Source organism: Saccostrea echinata, unplaced genomic scaffold, assembly GCF_033153115.1.
Source record: "Saccostrea echinata isolate AGI-Se365-2 ecotype Australia unplaced genomic scaffold, CSIRO_AGI_Sech_v1 ptg000054l, whole genome shotgun sequence".
Classification (NCBI taxonomy): domain Eukaryota; kingdom Metazoa; phylum Mollusca; class Bivalvia; order Ostreida; family Ostreidae; genus Saccostrea; species Saccostrea echinata.
Window position 1 is genome coordinate 24,758,829 of NW_026889803.1, and position 23,131 is coordinate 24,781,959.

Genomic DNA, 23,131 nt, shown 5'->3' on the forward strand with positions numbered 1-23,131 from the left:
ACAAACATTCGTTTGGTTTTTTGGGGTTTTTTTTTTTTGCCTAGTAATTTAGCTTTCAAGAGAAAAAGTATGATTTTAAATAATCGTTAGACTATAGTTCGGTATATAAAATCCTGAAGGAAATTCGAAATAAAGTTAAATGATAGGCCCCTATATTTTTTTAAATTCTTTTATGCAAGTCCACAAACAAATTAAATATTTAAAGATTAGGCCGAACGTTGAAAAAATAGTCTCGCAAGTTGACGCAGCTATTTCGAGCTTAAAAATTTAAATTAAACTTTCTGTAAACATCATGCAGGACATGATCATCATGATATAGTATGAATGAAACAGACCCTGTAAGAAAAAAATAGCTGTAATTTAATAATTGTTTATTAATATAATGTGGTCCTCTGCTAATAGAATATATATGCTGTAAAAAAAAATCTGAATCAGGGTGAAGCAGATTTGATACAATACATGGCTGAAGGAACGGGGGGGGGGGGGGGGCAGGCCCCCTGTAATTTTGCTGAAATTTAGGTATACTATAGAAAACATTGCTCCTTTATGCTTGGGCCCCCTCAATAATAACCTCTGATGATCTATTTTTCTTTTGCTTTTGGGCCCCCTCAATAATAACCTCTGATAATGTATTTTTCTTTTGCTTATTAAAAATTTTTTGGTTTGTAGCCTCCCCCAACCTGAAACTGAAAAATGTTGTTTGGTTGTGCTCACCCCCCCCCCCCCCCCCTCCAACTAAATTACGTACGGGCCTATTCTCCATCCCTGAGGTTTTCTTTCACCAAAGAAAGATGAATTGGTAACAGTTCAGATATATATAGCAATATTTACGGAAGGGAATATTCTAGTTTAATTATGAAGATGTGACAGTAACTCAGTCAAAGCCACAGTGAGTGTAGCATTTATTTAATATTATTGTTAATGTTTACAAATAGTGAAATACTGATACTGTGAAATTTTAATGGATATATAGAAAATATAAAAGTACAACCATTTATTGTAAATCACATACATGAAAAGCTTCTTTTTTTTAAGCAATTGGAAATTCTTCATTTTTTCATGAAATTATTTTATTTCGTATTTATGATAATTTATTTCGTATTTTAATTCAGTCAACAAATCATTGTCGCAGCCTAGTTCCCTTCATTATTTTCAGCAGTTCAGTGACAGAGATAAAATAATCATTTGAGGTTTATACCCCCCCCCCCCCTCCCCACCAAATGAAACTGAAAAATGTTTGGTTTTGGTCCCCTTCAACTGAAATTGATTCCTACTTACCATGCTTACAGGCTTAACTATGAAGATGTGACAGGGAGTGTAATAACAATAATTGTTCAGACGGATACATATTAAGCTGATATACGTATCAAATTTTAATGGATAGATAGAAATTAATAAACAATTACAACCATTTATTATAAACTACATAAAGATAATTTTTCAAGCAATTTGAATTCTTCATTTTTTATGATAATATTTTATTTCGTATATATGTTTATAGGTTTATTCGTATCAACAAATCTGTGTACGAGTTAATAACGCAGCCTGGTTCCCTGCATTTTCAGTGAACCACAGAGAACCAGAATAAGATTGTAGGGAAACAAGCCTTGTTACAAGGTTTGAGGTTTGTTTATTTTATATTTTAATTTACACTTTTAAAAATTATTATTATTATGCAAAATCTATGTGCAGATGAATATTTACATTTTAATGTTATAAGTCGTTTTGTGGTTCATATTTGCGGTGACTGTCCCACGTGTGTTTACCTGTTTACATTCACCTACTGACCTAGAGTCTTCAAAATATACCTTCTGTAATCATGACTGTTGTAATCTTGTTTTTATGTTAGTTTACCATATGTAACTTGACTATTGTATAGATTTATAGCGATCACTGCAAGCTTTTAATATTTAGGTGAAGAGAAATTTCAGACTATCAATCACAGGCACTTGTTTCATATACGGTGCACCCCTACTTATTTTTACCACAAGGTATCTAACTCAATTTCAGGCACCCCTGCTTCAAGCTCGTATTTTGTTCATGTATCATTATCAATCATTAACCTACTTTAAAATGACATCGTTCGCTTCAAGAGACTTTTTTCTTGTCAAATAAGTCGTTTCAGATGTCTCTGGTCGAGTCTCTTTATTGTAAAGCACTCATTTATTCCACGAAAATTACCTCGATACATTTTAAGACTTTAGATGGGATACAACTTCCAGTTGGGGGTAGAATAAAACCAGAGACTTCCGAGTATTCCATTCCGAGGTCTCTGGTTTTATCCTTCATTTATAACCCAAACCACAAATTTGTATCGAAAATTACCTTGATACATTTTAAGACTTTAGATGGGATACAAATTTCATTTTTTTCACAGGTCACGAGGTTTCAACTTAAAAAATAAAAATTCTCACCGTTAAGATATGTTGGAAATTTTAGCTTGATGTGTTGATAATTTGCCAAATTATTATGTAATAAAGGGGACTTTATATGATCACCTGGCGCTGTCGCTTTAGTTCAGTCTTCACAACAATTCTTTTTCAGCACATGCCCTTCGGGCATGTAGACCTATCATTTTTACCCAGCCCATACTAATTTGTACATGTCCTACTCAAAATTCTTACATTTACCAGTATTGTGCAACAAAAAAAACCCATTAGGCATGTTAGGTATAAAGGTTTTATATTAATTTTTTCAGCATCGTAAACCAACCATGGCCTGTGATTGCCATTCTCTAAAGCGTTTGTGTTCATAAATAACTTTTGAGTTGCATGCTGGTCATTTGTTGGCCGGTTTAGCTGAACTGAATTTCAGAAATGGGATCATGACTGTAGTGCCACAGTATGTGGCATTGATGAACATCTCGTAATTTAGCAAGCAACTTCGAGAAAACAAATAGGTTAAACTAAACACTTCAATGATTAGATTGACAATCATTTGACAGGTCGTATCGAGAATGTAGACAGGCAATCCATCGAAATTACATATAGCAACGTTTAAGCGAATAATGGGGGTAGGACAGAGTAAATGGCAAGTAAAGATCGTACAATGAAAGAAGATTCACATATGCCCTCTTCGGACATGTAATTTGGCAATTTTTACATGCCCAGCTGCAAATTTAACAGATCCCTGGCATTGGACTCCCGGGTTATTTGGAAGACTGTTAGTTTAGTTTCATGAGGTCCGACAACATTGATTCTCAATGTCTGCTCCCTCTACCCCATACACTTATCTTGATAAAATTATATAAATTATATTATTAATTATATAAATTGATATAAATTATATAAACCGGTCTTGTTTATATAATTTTACAATGTCATAAACAGCTGCTTAAGTGCATATAATATTTTACTAAATGGATTTATATATAGGATTAGGGAAAGATCCTCACTTGATTATGGCAGCATATTTAGCCCGTAGGAGTTTATTATCTACCACACATGATCAATGTCACTTTTGGACGTGAAAGACTTTTGACACCCTAACTTCAGTTCAAATCAACGTTAACTTTATGTGACGTCTCTCTGAATCTTTTTTGGCATGTAACTTGGGTAAAAACAATTAAGTACTCTTGATGCATTTGATTTCTCTTAGCCCGTTTAAACATTTCCAAGGTCTATACCAGTTTTTGCAGGGGCGAAACAATGTAGAAGTTGGAAAAGAAACCCATCCCCTTTTTGACGTATTTGGTTTTCGAGGGGTGAAAATGTTCAATATTACACTCAACTACATGCAATATTTATTATATTATACTGAATGTTTTATACAAATACAAATAATAGTGAACCTTGAGTGCATAAATCTGCGCAGTCACTATTTTTTGGAATATCACCCGTCGTCAAGCAATGTTGACTGTTGCGACACTGGGCGTGGCTTCATTATTCAGCGGATAATAGTGCTTTTTAACAAATGTTTCTTGACGAATCAGATTAATTCATCTAATATACCTGAAAGTACAATATTAATTAATTGTCATCATTTTCCTATACATGTATTAGCATTTTTACTGGTAATGGTTTTGAAATGATAGGAACATGCACTGTTCAAAAAGTCTTAAAATGTTGTTTTGGCTCAATTTCTTTGTTAGATTACTGTGTTGAACTAAGGCAGGTCAATTAAAGTAACATGATCCTATAGATTCCATGTACATTTAGTACTGTAAAGTAGACAAATTTATTGTTCTCACAAGTAGTTCTCAAACATTGATTTAAGTTGGTCTCCTGAAGGATGTAATAATGCAGTTGGTCTGCTTAAGGTACAGTGTATAATATAGACATGCATATTTTATTTTGAATTTGTATTATGTCAATCATTAGAAATATATGGATCTTAATTAAAAAACATTGTTTTCATTAGAATTTAAGATATGTATAATAGGCATATATTTTTCATGCTTTTCCATAGTTAAGTCCTTTTTTACAGGGTCTCTGCTAGAATCATGTGGACCCCAGTGTAACAAATCTATGGAAAGAGAGAAAATCTCAGCTCAAGGGTCAACATGTCTTTATTCCAAGAAAGGTAAATTGATAATTTTTTCTGCTAAAATACTCTTTTATAAATTATAATATCAATGCAAAAGAGTGAACAAACAATGTACCTAACAACATTTTGAAAATGAAAGTGCAATAACAGTTAATAATTATGATCAATCGAATAAATGTTAATAATCCAATCAAAGTCCTTGTTGTATATCATTTTTGCTAGGGCTGTGTATTGAGCAAAAAAAAAAAAAAAAAAAAAAAAAAAGATATTTTTTAATGCGATATGCAATATATTGAATTCTTTAACAATTCTGTTAAAAAAGTCTTATAAATCATTATGCATGAATTTTATAAAAATAATAATTGTTTTTTACTCATTTTTAATTTTTTGTCTCACCGTCTTTAAAAATTACACTTCAAATTCAAACTTTTCTTGACTGTGAAATCAACATGTTAAGTAAAGTTGTCTATGTATTTTTATGATTTTGTAATAATCATTTAAGATGTGCTACCTCCTTAATGATTATATAATTTTTGATCAGTTTTAATTCAAAACAGTTACCGGTAAATATAATCTTTGGTGATTGAAATTCCCAAGTTTTTCACAGAATTACATAAAAAAAACTGCCTGCCCAAAATGTATTGGAATTAAGTTATTTTTAGCTCACCTGAGCCAAAGGCTCAAGTGAGCTTTTCTGATCAAAATTTGTCCGTTGTCTGTCGTCGTTGTCGTAAACTTTTCACATTTTCATCTTCTTCTCAAGAACCACTGGGCCAATTTCAACCAAACTTGCCACAAAGCATCCTTGGGTAAAGGGGATTCAAGTTTGTTCAAATGAAGGGCCACACCCTCTTTCAAGGGGAAATAATTAAGAATTAGTGAAAATTTAGTGGTATCTTTTAAAAATCTTCTTCTCAAGAACCACTGGGCTGTAAAAGTTGAAACTTAGGTGAGACCTTCATTACATAGTGTAGATTCAAGTTTGTTCAAATCATGACCCCCTGGGGTAGGGTGGAGCCACAATGGGGGATCAAAGTTTTACATAGGAATATATAGGAATAAATCTTTAAAAATCTTCTCCTCAAGAACAACAAAGCCACGATTAGTCATATTGATATGGAATCATCCTCAGGTAGTGTAGATTCAAGTTTGTTCAAATCATGACCCCCAGGGTAAGGATGGGGCCACAAGGGGGGATCAAAGTTTTACATAGGAATATATAGAAAAAATCTTTAAAAATCTTTTTCTCAAGAACAACAAAGCCACAATTAGGCATATTGATATGGAATTATCCTCAGGTAGTGCAGATTCAAGTTTGTTCAAATCATGACCCCCAGGGGTAGGGTGGGGCCACAATGGGGGATCAAAGTTTTACATAGAAATATGTAGGACAAATCTTGAAATTGTTTTTTCTTAAAAACAACAAAGCCACAATTAGTCATAATTTATAATATGGAAGCATCCTCAGGTAGTGTAGATTCAAGTTTGTACAAAATCATGACCCCCGGGCGGGGGGGGGGGGGGACAATGGGGGATCAAAATTTTACGTAGGAATTTATAGAAAAAAAATCTTTAAAAACCTTTCTCTCAAGAACAACAAAGCCACAATTAGTCATATTGATATGGAATCATTCTCAGGTAGTGTAGATTAAATTTTGTACAAATCATGACCCCCAGGGGTAGGGTGGGGCCACAATGGGGGATCAAAATTTTACATAGAAATATGTAGAAAAAAATCTTGAAAAATCTTCTTCTCAAGAACAACAAAGTCACAATTAGTCATATTGATGTGGATTCATCCTCAGGTAGTGAAGATTCAAGTTTGTATCAAATCATGACCCCTCGGGGTAGGGTGGGGCCACAAGGGGCGATCAAAGTTTTACATAGGAATATACAGAAAAAAAAATTGAAAAATCTTCTTCTCAAGAACAGCAAAGCCTTGTTAAGTCATATTGATATGGAAGCATTCTCAGATAGTGTAGATTTAACTTTGTTCAAATCATGACCCCCAGGGTTAGGGTGGTGCCACAATTGAGGATCAAAGTTTTACATAGGAATACATAGGAAAAAACTTCTTCTCAAGAACAGCAGTCATGTTTTGTCATACTGATTTGGAAGCTTCCTCAGGTAGTGTAGATTCAAGTTTTTTCAAATCATGACCCCTGGGGGTAGGGTGGGGCCACAATGGGGGATCATAGTTTTACATAAGAATATATAGGGAAAAAAAACTTGAAAAATCTTCTTCTCAGGAACAGCAAAGCCATGTTTTGTCATATTGATATGGAAGCTTCCTCAGGTAGTGTAGATTCAAGTTTGTTCAAATCATGACCCCTGGGGGTAGGGTGGGACCACAATGGGGGATCATAGTTTTCCATAGGAATACATAGGAAAAAACTTCAAAAATCTTCTTCTCAAGAACAGCAAAGTCATGTTTTGTCATACTGATATGGAAGCATCTTCAGGTAATGTAGATTCAAGTTTGTTCAAATCATAAACCCCAGGGGTAGGGTGAGGCCACAATGTGGGATCAAATTTTTACATAGGAATATATAGGAAAAAATCTTTTCATCAACAGAAAAGCCATGTTTAGTCATATTGATATGGAAGCATCCTCAGGTAGTGTAGATTCAAGTTTGTTCAAATGATGGAGGGGGGGGGGGGGGTTAGGGAGGGTCCACAATGGGGGATCAAATTTTTAACAAGGGAATATATAGGAAAAAAATCTTTAAAAATCTTCTGCTCAAGAACAGTAAAGCCATTTGTTATATTGATATGGAAGCATCCTCAGGTAGTTCAAAATCCAAGCCCCCTCCCCTTTAAACTTTTCAATACTGAAGTGATTTGTGCTTTTTCCTAGCCAATGTGCTCAGGTGAGCGTTGTGGCCCATGGGCCTCTTGTTTTTGATACGATATATTCATTAATCTAGATATGTATCGATATACAGGTAAACTTCGGTATCTCGAACACCGGTATGTCGAATACCACGGATATCTCGAAGTGAATCAACGGTCCCAGCCGTTTTTATTATATTTATGATTTTAAAAAACCCCGGTATCTCGAACACGGAAATCTCGAATACCTCGCTTATCTCGAAGTAGATTTACGGTCCCAAGTGCTATAAACACATGCGTTATCTCGAAGTCCAACAAATTCTGGCTCCACTGAATTCACACCTTAGTACACAATAATCCCATTATGCTAATTTTACGGTCTGTTGAACGTTTCCGTTAGGTCTAGCACAGGCTTCATGGGACCATTGCTGATAATCACACCTTATTAGTCCCAAGCTGTTGTTTTTGGTAGTTAAATTTAATTACGCAGGCCAGGTGATTTGGAGGTGTTAATAAAATGCACTCTCAGAGATACTATGACACGATAATGAAACAGCAGCTTGGGGACGATTACTGTACTAGAAATTTAAATTATCGAAAATACACGCTTATACACATCATTACATATCAGAGTAAACACTGAACACATCAAAGTGATATTGACCTCAAGAAATTAAACAATTAAAGACATTATTTTGAGTATAAAAGTCAGTACCAAAAATCAAATCTTCAGTAAATATCATGTCCGATAAGGCAGTCTAACGAAGGACCCGGTAGCCAACCAGGGGGGATAGTTAGATTATCTGACCGTAGTGGAAAAAGAAAACTTAAAGTTCATACAATCGAAACAAAGTTTGCTTTTGTTTATTCATATTGGCAATTTCAATAAATTATTGTAGAACGATAATTCCTGTTGTTACATTTAGGCATGTGGGTATATGTACATATCCTGTTAAAGTCTTTGTGTATCACATTATATCATGATATACTTCAGACAAATTAGTACACCCGTAGTTTTGAATACAATTCATACATTGATTTCATTTGCCACAATGGTCTCTTTAATATTGCAATAATGCATTTGGTCTTCCTAATGCATGTATAATGCAGGTACTGTATATACTCTATGTCCAGCTTATAGGTGAGTCATAAAAAGATTAGTATTTTGAGACAGGTTAAAACATCAGAGCATTGATTTGAAATTGTCAATTGATTCTGGCAAAAAGTTGTACCAATTTATAAGCGGGTCAGTAGCAAATCCCACCAAAATAACCTCAAAAAATACAACTGACTTATAGGTGGACCACCTTATAGGCAAGTATATATACGGTATAGTTTTTGTTAAATTTTGCTAACAGCAAAAGACTATGAATAATGAATTTTGGAAAAAAAAGGTTATTAAGTTTAATGAGGCATGTATGTAGTATAGAAATATTGTTCATATGCCTGTACATGGTACAAATATGCATTTTACAGAGTGTACATATGCCAGAATCATATGGACCGCAGACTGGCCCTGGTGATTCCGTTAAGAAAAAAGAGGAAAAATCAGTGCTTGTGCTCATTGGTCATTGGACAAAGGTAAATAGATTTATTTAATGAAACTAAACATGTAAATTACGAGGATATTAAAATATCACAATTAAAATACATGTACTGATACTTGATGGAGTTAAATGCATTTGTTATCCCTTTTAAGTGGATCATTTAAATAGTATGCAGTTTATTTAGAAGCTCTTTATTATCTGCACTGTTCACTTTTACAGGGTGAATGCCAGAATTTTTTCAAGAACAGTCTGAATCTGACATGGAAAAAATGAAGAAAAACAGCCTTCCTGTTTATAAATCTACATTCTGACAAAGGGTAATTTTGTTTAGTTCAATTAGAAGTGCACATTTAATTTCAGTTGCTTTCCTTAATGATATATTATAGCATTTTTATTCCCTTATGAACAATATGTATACTTGTAAAGCATGTATCACAAAATCTTCTGCAAACAAAGTTTTGGGTGTAGAGTGTTTGTTGTTTAACGTCCCTCTTGAGAATTTTTCACTCATATGGAGACGCCACCACTTGTCAGTGGAGAGCTGCAAATTTTTGTCCTATACTCAGCACTTACGGCCATTGAGCATTGAGGGATCTTTATCGAGCCAGCACCTACTGTGACATGGGACCTCGGTTAATACCTCTGTCTCATCTGAAGAATGGGTCTCCATGTCCCACAGTGGGATTCAAACTCGCGATGTAAGGATCAGCTTCTTTCTCCGCAACTCTAGAGTAGACGCTCTAACCACTGCATCTGCTCTACTTTGGCAACTTTGGGAGTATATAAGCATAGGAATCATCATGTCCATCTGTCTGTTCATGTGTTTGGCCACTTTTATGATTAGTTTTTTTGTTCCAATTCTGGCTGAGATAAATTGATTTAAGTCATCTAAATGCAAACAAATTAAGGGAAATTACTATGGTATTGGAATGAACTTTTTGGAATACTGTCTAATTGTTCCATTGTAGTTGGTTTCTTTAATGTTGAAATAATGCATCTGATCTTCCTAATGCATGGCATACACTGTATGCATGTGTAATGTTAAAGTTGGCTGAATGTAAAACAGTTCTTGCGTTATGACAAAGGTAAATAGATTTAGTTCATGTAACTAAACATGTAAATTATTAGGGTATTAAAATCTCAAGTTTTGAATACTGATTTACATGTGGAGAGTAGTTGGTCTCCTTAATGCAGTAATAATACATTTGGTCTCCCTTATGCATACTGTATATTATATAAATTTAATGACTGACATGTACGAGGGTTGATCCAAAAGTTCATGGAATTTCTTCATATTTTATTTATTTATTAGTGAAAGTGGTTGAATACTGATTTACATGTAGATAGTAGTTGGTCTCCTTAATGCAGTAATAATACATTTGGTCTCCCTTATGCATACTGTATATTATATAAATTTAATGATTGACATGTACGAGGGTTGATCCAAAAGTTCGTGGAATTTCTTCTAGTGTTATACCGATAATCAGAAAACATCGATTGTCAACAAAAAAATGCTACTGATTCCGATGATCGATTATAGTTTTTCATAATCGATCATCGGAAACATACTTCTAATACAATACATTCCGGAATTATCCATTTCTGGTTTAAAATTTATTTCTTCTTAATGAAAGAAAATGGCATCTGCATCTGATACTAGCCAACTAGCACGAAGCAGAGGTGATTAAGAACCGAAGATGCATATATAGGGCCTAAAAAAAATTATTTTTGTTTCCTGTAATAACCCGACCGACCCATTCAATTTACCCCCGGGTGAATTTTTTTTCTGCCAAATCTGTGTTTGCTCTTTGGTTTGATCAATCAGCTGATTCTTTTTATTCAAAAAATATTAATTGTATCTTTTATTTGAGTTATAAAATATGCAACTTAGTCAACATTTACCTTAAATATAGAGTGATCAATTCCCCCCACAACTTTTTGAAGTTCGTTTTCTGCCGCTAGGCAGCCATGTTGGGTGTCCACTGTAAATATTTTTAGGTCTAGAAAGTGTAAAAGAAGCAAAACAACAAAGAAAATAATATATTATGTATTTTATATATTCATGTTAAAGAAATAAATGAAATTATTGTAATAGTCTGCTTTTTGTATACAAAAAATCCGATTATAATCGGTGAAATCGCATCAGAAGCAGTAACCAATTCCAACCGATGATCGATTATGAAAATTAACCGATGTCTCATCACTAATTTCTTCATATTTTTTTTTTATTTATTAGTGAAAGTGGTTGAATACTGATTTACATGTGGAGAGTAGTTGGTCACCTTAATGCAGTAATAATACATTTGGTCTCCCTTATGCATACTGTATATTATATAAATTTAATGACTGACATGTACGAGGGTTGATCCAAATGCTTATGGAATTTCTTCATATTTTATTTTTTTATTAGTGAAAGTGGTTGAATACTGATTTACATATGGATAGTGGTTGGTCTCCTTAATGCAGTATTAATACATTTGGTCTCCCTTATGCATACTGTATATTATATAAATTTAATGACTGACATGTACGAGGATTGATCCGAAAGTTCATGGAATTTCTTCTTATTATTATTTATTTCTTAGTGAAAGTGGTTGAAAATTACAAATAAAAATATAGACACTTGTTGAATTTTTTTAATAAAAAAATATTTTAAATATTAATGATAGTAACTCTATGGCAGTTGCCATAGCAAAGGATGTTTTAAAATGCAGGGGAGACATTTACTCGTTCATTATCATTTTAATTCTTAATATGTGATATAAGAAAAAACCTGCGCTAAGTGGCAAATAAAATGAGAATTTTGTCATTATTACGATTGCTTGACCACTTATATACCTGTCTGTGAGAGTTTTACTGATTTAACTTGATATTTAGATTATTAGTTGATGATTTCTTGTTCATCTTTTAATTGTTAGAGAACGTCACATTTCAGTCAAGTTATAAGTTTTGTTAAAATCTTAGGAACACTCTGACTTAAAGGGGTATACTACTGATACAGGCTGGAGAAAAATGCATTTAGCAACTGATTTTCCAGTGGCGTGAGAAATTTAAGAACAATAGAACTTCCATGGAGGTTGATTAAAGGTGTGGCTGCTTTTGGAGGGTCTGTTTTTCTCGTAGACAAATTAAGCGTTGATGGATGTTGACCACTGACGTACTGTGCTTGACTTTGCTACTGAAATTGGAACATCATATGGAAAGATGGGGAGTATTTTTGAAATATGAGTGTAATATAAAGATAAGTCAATTGGTGGATACCCAGGCTTTTCTTGAGAGAAAAAAAGAGAAAAAGGCAGAATATTCTGTAGAATTACTTAGTTGAATTGAACATGAGGGTGAGATGCTCCTATAACATGACATGACATACTTAACTTGACGTTACGTCGAAGTCTCCCCCGGATTTTACAACTATCAGTGTTCAGAAAGCTCATGTGACCTTATTGGTAATTGGAACGTGGTGAAATTTTCCAGTATTGTTGCATAATGACTCTATATTATAAATATGCCTATTGTTTGCTTTCATCAAATCACAATAAAATTTTAGAAATAATTAAATTCCATGAACTTTTGGATCAACCCTCGTATTAGAAAAAAGATGGATCCAAGATTGAACAGGTTATAATTCACCTGAGTCATTTAAATTACTTATTGCTATCTGTTCTTGTTCAGTCATCATGTGTCAAGTATTGTCTGTAAACTATTGAACATTTTCATCTTCTTTTCTGGAACCAGTTTCAACTAATTTCTCGGTTGAAGTACTGTATAGGGGATTAATTTCAGGGGTTGTAATTTTCATGTTTTTCTCTCTGACACGATCGCGGTTTGTTGAATTTGCGGAATCGGTATATAACTAAGGTTACATGTACCTCCCTTCAATGTCTATATCCGTTTAATCCATAGCATAGCTAGAAGGCATTAATCAGCGTTATGTATTCACTTCACGAACAACAGGGTAGATTTATATATACATCAGCAAGTTCAATAGTTATTTGAATGATTTTTTAAAACCAAAATGTTGATAAAAACATGATAATGCAGGTAACAAATACACGTCGTAACATAGTTACGTATGGGTATTCAAAACCCATGACCCTAGTGTTTTGATTGATGAAACATGTAGTGTTGGCTGTTAAAACAGTTTTTTTTTTAAACAAATACAGGTTATTATCTGCTGGGTGATCTAAATTAATGTCAAGCATTTTAATTAAAATAATTGAATGACAAGTACGATTCGTAATTACAGAAATGACCATGCACTGCACGTATATTTACCTATCGTAGTCTATTCTCAAATTTCCAAATATAACATGTAGGTTATTGAAAACTTATTCACTGTTTCTTGAATTCACGGATTTATTCACACCGTGAATATAGCGAATATTAACACCGCGAGTTATTTTCCCCCTATACAGTATACAGACTTAATATAGAAATGATTTTATCGACTTTCTCAATCTATCATGAATTTAAAAATGTAAATATAAGCATTTAATTGTAAATATTAAACATTTAGCATCTCATAACCAGAGTTGGAAATTACTGACTGCCCGAGGCAGTCTGTTTTTCAGGTAGGCAGGGACAAACTTTAGATTAACCTCGGTGGTCGGGGTCATTTAAGGAGGTTCGATCCTGAGCTTTTGAGCAGATTTTGGTCTGGACCTTTATTTATAAAATTCTGCATCATTTTTAAGTTCACACATTAAATCTGAATTCTACAATGCAAATTAAACTATATCCAATGAAAAAACCGCAATTAAATTCCATTCAAAGAGGATTAAGCCAGGAACTATATTTTGTGGCGGAAGGTGTTTTAGGAGAAAATGATCATTTTTTCCCCTTTTGAAATATATACAGTACTGTGAAGTTTAGATTCCGATTTTTCCACGCTGGTTGCACACAGAGCTGTTTTTTGCAGTGAAATGTTTTATGCTGGTTCTGAAATATCTATTAAATTATTTCTTATGAATTCTTTCATTATATTGTGACAAATATAGTAAATATATTCTGAAACTCCAGGAAAAAATTGAGCCAATTTTAACATAAAATTAATACTTTTTTAGTAATATCTAAAAATTTACATCATAGACCCCCACTTTTGTTTTTATTTTCTGAATATATAAGATAACTTTGACCAATCTGCCTAAATTTAGAAAAAGTTTAAGACTTAAAATAATTTTCTTGCTTGTTAAATTTCTAATGCCAGAAAAATAACATTTTTTGAGTGCAGAAAGGTCAAATAATTGATTATGCGAAGCAATTTGAAACTTTTTCTTAGTCACAATTTTGAAGTGTCTTTTTTTAAGTAGACCAATAGTTTAACTTGTCCCATGATTTATTTGGATGAAAACATTGGAGGGAAAACGTCGAAGATGTGATTTTTGATAAAGACACTAATTTCAGTGCCAAAAGGTCATATTAAATGAACTGTAGCGCCAAAAGAAGCATATTGACCCCCATTTTTTGTTTTGATTTTTAATTAAGCTATGTGTGTAGAAACTAAAAATATACTTGACAAAAAAAGTTTAAGACTTTAAATATCAGGATCCAACCTCGTTAAACAGGTAGTTCCTGTTTTCCTTCTTTTTTTTCAGGGTATAGTAAGTCTATAGAAATTAAGTAAAATATAGTATATCAAAGGAACACTTCTAGTTAAAAATATGAGATGACCTATAGGACCAATATTGGTTTCAGTCTTTAGAAAAAGCTTACCGATATATGTTCCGGTCACTGACTTTAGGTCACATGTGTGTAGTTTCTTGTTTCTCATGTATTGCTTTAGTTCTACATTAATGGTAATCTAACAACCAAGCTTTGTGATAAACGTGATGACTTTAACTTTTCAATCGTCAACTTCCCTTACTTATTCAGCAATATACCTTCATCACCTGCATACGGGGTTTATATCTCTCAGTTGATTCGATACACAAGAGCATCCACTTTTGCCGAATGATACTTCTTGTGCTATTTTACCCGAGAAAAAAATCGAATGAAGTTGTATAGATACCTGTATCCATAGTGATCAAACTAAGAAATTTGCATGCTTGCGTTTGAAATAATACAATAACTATTAACATTAGTTCCTTTAAATTTTAAAATGAAAAAAAGTGTATTTAGGTGGCTTTCAATACCAGTACCATTGTCTTGCATGAATGTTAAAAATGTTTGACACTTTTATTTATGATGACATTTTAACGACACTAAACGCTCCTAACCATCCCGTGTTCCTAAAACCAAATACGGTACATACAAACTTCTCTATGCGGCTTGACTTCGATATAATGATACAAAACGTGGTTATGTTTTACAGTGAGCATCTTTGAGGAATGTTTACCTGGGTAGAACTCATGTGACTACCAGTATTTTAAATAATTTATTCCACGGGTGGGTTCAACATAGGTCATACAGGTAATGGCTCTTGCTTGTTATAGGAAAAACATTGAACTTTTCATACATTTTTAATATTTTAAGTACAAGCCTAATCATGTACAAATTTCCTACTTTCACACAAGTTTTATAAAATAATGTATAATGCATTTTTTGTCAATCGCACAAGTTTGTACAATGTTAGGCTGACAATAAACAAAAGCTTTGAAATGAATGACCGTCCTCGATTTACTATAAAAAATCACGAATGTCGGCTGACCCCTACCACATTGTATGGCTTTGCTCTTTGTATATTCATGAATTTCAGCGATAAAATTTGTTGAATCTTATGGTTTAGATATCAATTAATGATCTGAGATGGAAAATTATGCTTAATTTAATTCTTCATTTTGTCACATTTTACCGGGGCCCATTAGTGCACTCGTTCTTTAGTGTTATACAGGTAAAAAGTTTGAAAAAATAAAAATGTGCCAACAAATGGTTTCGAACCAGGACACTAAAAATTTCATGGTGAGAGTCTGCGGTCTATCGTTCTGGGCTATGCTGACTATGAGGACATTTGTAATAAATATAAACCAGTATGATAGAAATAGGTTTTCACGTTTTTTGTAGTTTTTTTTCTATGAATTTCGACCCTAGGCACCTCTAAAAGAACCTTGTTTTAAACTATTGCTTACTAGATCAAAATCTATCAAAATTTCATAATTTAATTTAGGGGCAGGCAAAGGGTGATTATATTGCATCTATCGGGTATAATTTTCTTATCAGAAAATTGTAGAGATATGCAAGGTTAATTAATGACATTTATTTTTCCTTTTTGCCTAATACTTTTATGATTTTCACTAATAAATTGATAATTGAAAAAAGCCTTTAATATGAATGCTGATTTTATCTCCATCTGTTAATTTTCAACACCTTTTCTCATGATTATAGTAGATAGAGAACAGATTATGATTTCTAACATTTACTTTTACAGATCATTTCCTTGAGATAGGTGGAACCAACAGTCAAATACAGACACTTTTTAGAAAAGTAAAAATCTGGCTCAGGTTAAAAAAAAAAATCATTTACAGTTTTAACAATTAGTAATTTTACCTTAATTAACTGGAAAAATCTTATTTGACGAAAAACAGGTCAAGAATGAAGAGTTTAAAGCCTAGTAGGGATTTTGGTCATGCAGGTAAGTTAAGGCTTCCCGTAGAATATCACAGTGCACTCTGTGCCTTCACATCTCTGAACTACCAAAATATGACGTCATAATGGAAAATGACGTCAAGTCACTGAAATCTTGAGGTGTTATGACGGGGAGAGTGCCATGAACTTTACACTTTATTTGAAACTGCATGTAAAATGCTAGGTAGCTATTGCAAAATTCATGGGTCGTTAAAGGTTTTTTAAGTCGTATATGTCAGAATATTTTAAAAATACACCGCTTACCTACCCTTGATTGAAATTCAGCATGTTCAAAATGCTTATGAAAAATATACTTTTGAAATGTACTCTGTTTTATACCCGTGGTTGGAGGTAGAATTTATTTAGTGTGTATAAAAGAGTCTGGTGCAGGTGAAGAATGAGGATTAATCTGAGAATTTTTGTTGAAATCTGTAAGAAGAGGTTGTTCTCTAACTGAATCTTGCTTGGGAAAAATGTGTGTTGGCTTTGTTTTAATACAGATTACGATGTTGTGTGGAAAATACCCTCAAATTTGTAGGTAAGTTGAATTTCTCTGGAAATATTTTGTATCTAACTAATACTATGACTTTTCCCAAGCACATTTCGGATACACAAGGATACGATGAGTTTAGTTTTATAACAAAATGTTAATAATTATTGTGTAAATCAACTGCGCCAAAGCGATTTATATGAAACACATCAAAAAATTATAAATGACCGTCACGTGATCAGCAAAGTCATGTGATATCATAACAAATATATTAATACATAGCCGAGGAAATCCTCTATATAAATTGGAGGTACTTAAGTTCAATACTTTTAAATTAAAACTAAAACCAACCTCGCAATGACATATTATGTTTTGAGCGCATTTTAAAGCTTCGGGAAGCCTAAACATAGCTGCGCAATCATTACAGGTAATCTGCAGGCCCTCTCGAGAATTTTACACTCATATGGAGACGCCACCACTTGCCAGTGGAAAGCTGCAAATTCTGTCCTATACTCTGCACTCATGGCCATTGAGCAGTGAGGGGTCTTTTTCATGCCAGCACCTACTGTGACACGGGACCTTGGTTTATAAGGTCTCATCCGAAGGACTGGTCTCCATGTCCCACAGTGGGATTCAAACCTGCGACATAAGGATCAACTCCTTACTTCGCGACTCTAGAGCAGACACTCTAACCATGGCGCCACGCTTGTGACTAGCTCAGTTTTAAAGAAATCATTCAAGATATTTTTTATCAAACTTAATATGCTGATACATATATAATTAGTAAGACCTATTCAACTATTTCAAAAACTTTTGACCTTTCCTGTGACCTTGACCTCACTTTCCTTCAATTTGCATTTTGCATGGTTTAAAACCATTTAAAATATTGATATCTAAGGCTATGCATCTATACATAATTTGGTGAGAATCTATCATCTATATCCATTTTTTTTTAGATTTCAATTTCAATTTTAAAGAAACTTTTCAAGATATTCTCATCAAACTTCATACACTAACACAAAATTTCATGTTGCATTACTATACACTTGGCAGGCATACATGTCCTATGGACATATTTCTAGTGTATTGCTATTTCTGTTGTTTGTTTACTTCCGGTCAGTAAGTGCCCCCTAGGGGCAAGCCCCAGTCCTGTTTTCTTTTCCAGGGTTGCAACAGCGCCCCCTAGAAAAACAAGTTGCACCATCCAATCAAATCGTGTTTTGTGCTGCTTTATGCCAATGAAATTAAGGCTGGACAGCATATATATTATATTCTGACCAATGGGGTTGCCGTATTTTCAAATAATTAGGATAGACTTACCACTTCAGCATTCCTTTCATCACTGAAGTGATATACATGGTCAAAAATTGACTAACTTTCATTTTTGTGTCAACTGCAGAGCAGAACGACACTTAGAGATCACTTTACCTGGTGTCTGTCTGTCCGTCTGTCACACCTTATATCTCCAAAATTTTGAGAGGCAGGGTTTTGATAATTAGCATTTATATATGTTTTTGAGCTCATGATACTATACTTTGAAACTGTATGAAATTCAGTTACCACACAAACTTATATTTAAATACTATGAAAATACATTGGGATCAGTATTCCACAATGAATCGTGTTGACTGACAAAGTGACAATTAAAGTAAAGACAGTCTGAAATTCCTTTCCTCCGAGGATTGTTGGAAGCACCTACATGTGTATTAATAAAATGATAAATAGTTATTCCTCATAATTTCAATTAAATTATTCATTTGAGGACTGGGGAACCATATTTTCTTTGATTGCCAGATTCTATCCCAGTCTTTTACTTTTGGATCCTGTTTTTCCTTGCAGGCAAATGCATGAACCTCCATGCTAATATTAAATTAATAGCTGACCACTCTTAGATTTATTTACCTCTTTAATGACGATACCTAGCAGGTGACATATACATTCCTTGAAACACTCTAGTTCCTATTTGATTTTCACTAATATAAAGATTATTGAAAAAAGACTAAGGTGCTCTATAGTGATCAGTCTATTCATTCATCTTTCTGTCAAATACATATATCCCTTGTTCAGAGTACAGGTGACTCTAAATACTTCAAACTTTATATTTTTTAATTAGATACATGTAGCTGCTTTGGAACATCTGAAAGGTCTATTACATTATCACTAGTTTTACTAGTTTTCTTCATGTAAGTTGAATATATTTTAAACTTTTAAATTTTTATTTTTTCCAGGTAAGAAAGAAATTCAGGAGTTCTTAAATTGCCCTTGGAGTTCTTGGATTGCATCAAACTGCTAAAAGACCTCAACAAAAACAGCGTCTTGAAAATAAAAATGAAAATATTTAGTGAAAAAAAAATGATGAAAGAGCCACTAAAAATCTTCAAACCTTTGAGCTGAAATCTGGAAGTCAATCTGTGGACTTTACTAGTATGTAATAATTACTAACTCATCATTTGTGTATAATAAATACACTAAACTGTAAACACTTGTTAAAATGTATAATTTTTAGATATAATTTGTAGCTCACAGACTTCAATAGTTTCATGTAATTTAAGTAATAATGAAAATTTCCTGTTGTCTAGCTAGATTAGAAACTATTATTGTCCAATTTTGGATATTGTGAAATAATTCATCTAGTATGCATACATGTGTGTACACTTACGTGTAAATTAATTGTTATAGCAAATTCAATCGATCATTAAGTTGAATGTTGACTAATGTTTTTCATCAAAATTGTTTACACTGAATTGTTTGTGGATTTTTCCATTTGCCCAATCATGTCAAGGAGCACATGGCAGGAAATGCTTTCTCCTCCATTGCACCTGGTGTTTTTAGAGGTCTGTGTTTGCTCTGCTCTAATTATGTATTGTTTCAATGGACTTTAAAGCTTTATCACTGTTAGTAATCTTCATATTTCATATACTATTAGAGTACTTGAAGAAAACTGTAAAGATTTAACATACAGTATAATGCATGTATATTGCACTTTAAGTACAGTGTATGTGGTTAAGAAATGTTAAATCGTCTCATAGTGCATTGAATTTGTTGAAAATTAGAAAATGTGTTGAATTTTTTTTTGAAATAATGTTAAGATTGCAGATTTTTTTAAATCATGCAAGTAAGAAATTGCAAAATATTTTTTAGCTTTTCTGGACAGTCTAGATGAGTTCTTATTATATACCTAGCATTGTCATCCCAGTTAAAATTTAAGGAGCAAGGTTCATTCCTAAGCTCTACCTGGACAAACTTGCATGGATTAAAGCACATTAACAGATTTACTTCAGATGCTTGACCTGATCTACATTTTCCTCATGTGTTTTTTTTGTTTTTGTTTGTTTGTTTAACATCCCTCTCAAGAATTTTTCATCCATATGGAGATACCACTACTTGCTGGTGGAGAGCTGCAAAATTTGACCTTTACTTTGCACTCAGGGCCTTGAGCAGTAAGGGATCTTTTTTGTGCCCACATCAACTGCTAGGCGGGACCTCGGTTTATATGGTCTAATCTGAAGGACTGGTCCCCACATCCCAAGTGGATTTGAACCTGAGACTTAAGGATTAAATCCTTACTCTAGATTACAAACTCTATCCTTTGCGCCACATGGGGGACTCCACAAGATTAAGTGTTTTGAGCAGTCCTATTCTCATGTAATTATAAACTCTATGTTGAACAAACCTGCAAAGATGATGTATGTACATGTAAATATTTCAGGGTACCAATCCTTGATTTGACTTAGATTTTCTGGATTAATGACCAGTTTTTTAGAGAAGGTTCATTCAAAGTAACAATATACTCTTTGGTGATCAGTAAACATAGATGATGTATCCTGCTTCTGATGCTGGATGTAACATACATTTTCAGGGTTATTGAGCAGTTAAATCTAACCCAGACCAACTTGCATAGATTTTGGATCCAGGTGATATACATTACCAGAGTGTTTGTTGAGTGAGACTTTGCCTTACTAGTAGATAACATTTATAGAAGTGAGCTTTGTATTCTTTGATTAGGTATGTTTTTTCTTTGCTCAGGATATATATACCATCAGTGCCAACTACCATACATTTTATATAATAGATGTAGCTGTTGTTCAACTGAATATGATAAAACTGTGGATGAAAATAATTTGATTTTTGTACCTTTGAATGTATTGAATTCATTTGTAAAAGCTTATATGATACAATGTTTGATATTTTATAAAAGTTTTTAGCATATGCAATCAATAAATGTATCAACATTTTTATTTTATTATACTTTTTACCCTGCAAACTTCTTAAAAACAGAATAGTAATGATCCATTTAACTGATACTAGGTTAGTGTCACATTGTACTGGTATATCATGTATACTGAACTGTAAATAAGAAACATCTAAATAGGTAAAATCACAGCATGAATCATTGGATTATGTAAGAAGTGCACTATCTTGTGCTTTGGTATGGTATTAATAATAAATGTTAAACTATCATTTTTTTTATGCCCCGCCATGAATATGGCCGGGGGATATAGTGTTTGTCATGTCCGTCTTCCGTCCTTCCGTCTGTTTTCCGTCACACTTTACGTTTAGCTCTGTTCAAAGCTCAGTTTCAAAGAAACTATCCAAGATATTTTTATCAAACTTCATATGCTGATAGATATTGATGAGAGCTTTGCAACTGTATCAACATTTTTTTGACCTTGACCTTTCCTTTGACCTTCACCTCACTTTTCTTAAATTAGTGTTTAGCTTAGTTTTAAAGATACCATTCAAGATAGTGTAATCAAACTTCACATGTTGATACATACTGATGTAAGCTATTCAACTGCATCAACATTTTTTGACCTTGACCTTTCCTTTGACCTTGACCTCACTTTTCTTAAATTAGTGTTTAGCTCAGTTTTAAAGATACCATTCAAGACATTTCTAACAAACTTCATATGCTGATACATACTGATGAGAGCTATTCAACTGCATCAACATTTTTTACCTTGACCTTTCCTTTGACCTTGACCTCACTTTTCTTAAATTAGTGTTTAGCTCAGTTTTTAAAGATACCATTCAAGATAGTGTAATCAAACTTCATATGTTGATACATACTGATGAGAGCTTTTCAACTGCATCAACATTTTTTGACCTTGACCTTTCCTTTGACCTTGACCTCACTTTTCTTAAATTAGTGTCAAACTTCATATGCTGATACATACTGATGAGAGCTATTCAACTGCATCAATATTTTTTGACCTTGACCTTTCCTTTGACATTGACCTCACTTTTCTTAAATAAGTTTTTAGCTCAGTTTTAAAGATACCATTCAAGATAGTGTTAGCAAACTTCATATGCTGATACATACTGATGAGAGCTACTCAACTGCATCAACATTTTTTGACCTTGACCTTTCCTTTGACCTTGACCTCACTTTTCTTAAATTAGTGTCAAACTTCATATGCTGATACATACTGATGAGAGCTATTCAAATGCACCAATATTTTTTCACCTTGACCTTTCCTTTGACCTTGACCTCACTTTTCTCAATTTGTGTTAAAATGTTGCATTACTAATATACCCTTGGCGGGGCATTCATGTCCTATGGACATATTTCTAGTTTCAAATTAACAAAGGATATGCTTGAGTGACTGTATTTTGACTAGCAGTAAAAATAAAATGATTTTTAAGCATTTGAATTATTTTGATTCATGGTCTCTGCAAGTTTAATGATAGCAAATATGTATATTGAACATGGCATCCACATATTGCTATACTGGATGGGGCATAACTTTTACTGAATCTTAATCACAACCTTGAAATTTTATGTAGTACATGTACTCTTGGTTTCAACTGGTCAAATGTATTCTTAAATCAGAAAGAATTTAAACAAATATAGGCATAGGTCAGAACTTCATCAATTAGTTGGAAAGCGAATGCACTCAGTGACTATATGGTTTAAAAGAAGCTTGGTATAAATAGCAGGAAAAACTACTTGATGTCCACTGTGAACTTTGTGTCCTCAACAAAACAACATGGAATATACTATACTTGGTCTAAAGAATAATCTATGTCTGCATTCACTTTTAGGTTAAACTGTTTTGGGCATTGAGAGTTTGTTGTTTAACGTCCCTCTGGAGAATTTTTCACTCATATGGAGATGCCAACACTTGCCGATGGAGAGCTGCAAATGACCTATGCTCGGCACTCAGGGCCAATGGGCAGTGAGGGATCTTTTTCATGCCAGCATCTACTGCGACAC

The 23,131-nt window shown here is 33.3% G+C and overlaps 1 protein-coding gene and 1 long non-coding RNA gene across 3 annotated transcripts in view; both read left to right on the top strand.

The window, feature by feature from the left end:
- Positions 1-23,131, top strand: part of LOC133206148 (sodium-dependent serotonin transporter-like) — a 172,494-nt gene that overhangs the window by 17,472 nt on the left and 131,891 nt on the right. The gene's annotated exons all lie outside the window — the stretch shown is intronic.
- On the top strand, positions 1,477-22,562 carry LOC133206155 (uncharacterized). 2 transcript variants are annotated; one of them, XR_009723707.1, is made up of 5 exons: positions 1,477-1,624; positions 4,426-4,521; positions 8,794-8,898; positions 9,084-9,181; positions 16,228-16,254. It is a non-coding gene; the product is annotated as an uncharacterized LOC133206155 (long non-coding RNA). The 2 variants fall into 2 exon arrangements; XR_009723706.1 differs by lacking the exon at positions 16,228-16,254 and adding an exon at positions 19,143-22,562 and having other exon boundaries at positions 1,478-1,624.